General features: G+C 54.5%; 1 pseudogene; it reads right to left on the reverse strand.

The window, feature by feature from the left end:
• Nucleotides 1-10: 10 nt before the first annotated feature.
• On the reverse strand, nt 11-931 carry LOC102469502 (glutathione peroxidase 1-like; annotated as a pseudogene).
• Between the last annotated feature and the right edge of the window lie 800 nt (nt 932-1,731).

Raw genomic sequence — 1,731 nt, forward strand, 5'->3', positions numbered from 1 at the left:
TGGGTGGGGGGGCAGTAGGAGGTCTGGCAGAGGGGGGCTGCGATGGACAGGAGAGGCGCCCACCTGGGGGGTTTTCTGGACATCAGGCGTTCCTCCTTCGGGGTTTAGAGGAGACACCCTCATGGATGAAACCCCGGGCGCAGCGCTGCACCTGCCAGGCAGCCAGGGTGGGGGAGGTGCCCTATGGCCCCTGGGACAGCAGGCCTTCGATGGGGCTCGATGTGGATGGGTCGGAAAGCGGCGGTTGTTATCTGCGCCGGCACGTCCGGGCCCACCAGGAACTTCTCAACGTTCCAGGCAATGTCGTTGCGGCACACGGGAGATCAGGTGATGAACTTGGGGTCGGTCATGAGCGCACTGGGTTGGCGCTGGGCGCCGGCAGGGCCTCGAGCAGGAAAGCAAAGAGCGGCTGTGCCTAGGCGCCATTCACCTCGCATTTCTCGAAGTACGTCGCCGGGTCGGACGTACTTGAGGGAGTTCAGAATCTTCGTTCTTGGCGTTCTCCTGAACTGGTTGCACGGGAAGCCGAGCACCACCAGGCCCCGGGTCCCAGGCGCAGCTGCAGCTTGTTCATCTGGGTGTAGTCGTGGACCGTGGTGCCTCAGAGGGAGGCCACATTCTCGATGAGCAGCACCTTGCCCGGCAGGGAGCCCAGGCTCCTCCCATCGGCCCCTCGCGCCGAGTACACGGTGGCCTGGGCCACCGCAGCCGCTTGAGCCGCACACATGGCGAAGGTCCCCGCAGCGAGCGAGTGCGCAGAGCAGAGCAGCAGGCGGCCGCTGGCGCTTCCTCTTAACTGGTCTGCCTAAATTTGTTTTTTTCTTTTGATAATGGAAAATGCCAAAGGATAAATAAAAACTGGGAAAAAGTATAACATATATGCCTAAGGGCAAACTTACTTTATAAAAAGAGGTTTCAAAAAGTTCATAGAAAAATGGTATAGTGGTTGGGGCCGGCGGCTGGCATGGTGATTGAGGGAGCTGGATTCCCACATGGCTAACCACAGTTCCAGTCCTGGACCTGGAGACTTGCTTTCTCACTTTTCCTTTATCTCTCTCTAGTCAACATTTAAAAATGATAATAATAACAAATGGACTTAAAAAAAAAAAGAAGAAAAATGGTATAGTGGTTAAGACACTGGACTCTCACATGGCAGACCAGCAACTCAAGTCCTGAACCCAGCAGCTTCAACATCACGCTGGCCATGGATGTGCCCCAAATCCCAGGAGACTAGAGGAGATGGGATTGTAGAATGGCCATGCCCCCAGGGGGTGATTTCTCAATCCACAAGTGCACATGCTCTATAGCAAAAACCTAAAAAAAAAAGAGGAAAAATGGAATTGGGACCAGTCAGTGGTGTGGTACTTAAAGCGACTGGGGGCCAGCAGGTAGCAGTGGTTAAGGCACTGGACTCCCACATGGTCCACCATGGTTTAAGTACTGGACCCAGAATCTTGAAACACACAGGTGCGTTTGCATGTGTGACCAAAATCCCAAGAGATGAATGGAGGAGAAGGGATTGCAGCATGGTCATCTCCCCCAGGAGTGATTTTTTGCTTTCTCTCTCTCTGGCAAGCTCACACACCCTCTAGCAAAAATCTCTAAACAAAAGAAAAAGAGTAAAGTGACTAGATCCCACAAGGCTGATAGTGCTATTCAAGTCCCAGACCCAGTGGCTTGAAGATCACACCAGGCGTGGGGGATCCGGCGCCGAGCGAGCGAGGCGCCGCG

The sequence above is a fragment of the Tupaia chinensis genome, unplaced genomic scaffold (assembly GCF_000334495.1).
Source record: "Tupaia chinensis unplaced genomic scaffold, TupChi_1.0 Scaffold000671_2, whole genome shotgun sequence".
In the NCBI taxonomy this organism is placed as follows: Eukaryota; Metazoa; Chordata; class Mammalia; order Scandentia; family Tupaiidae; genus Tupaia; species Tupaia belangeri.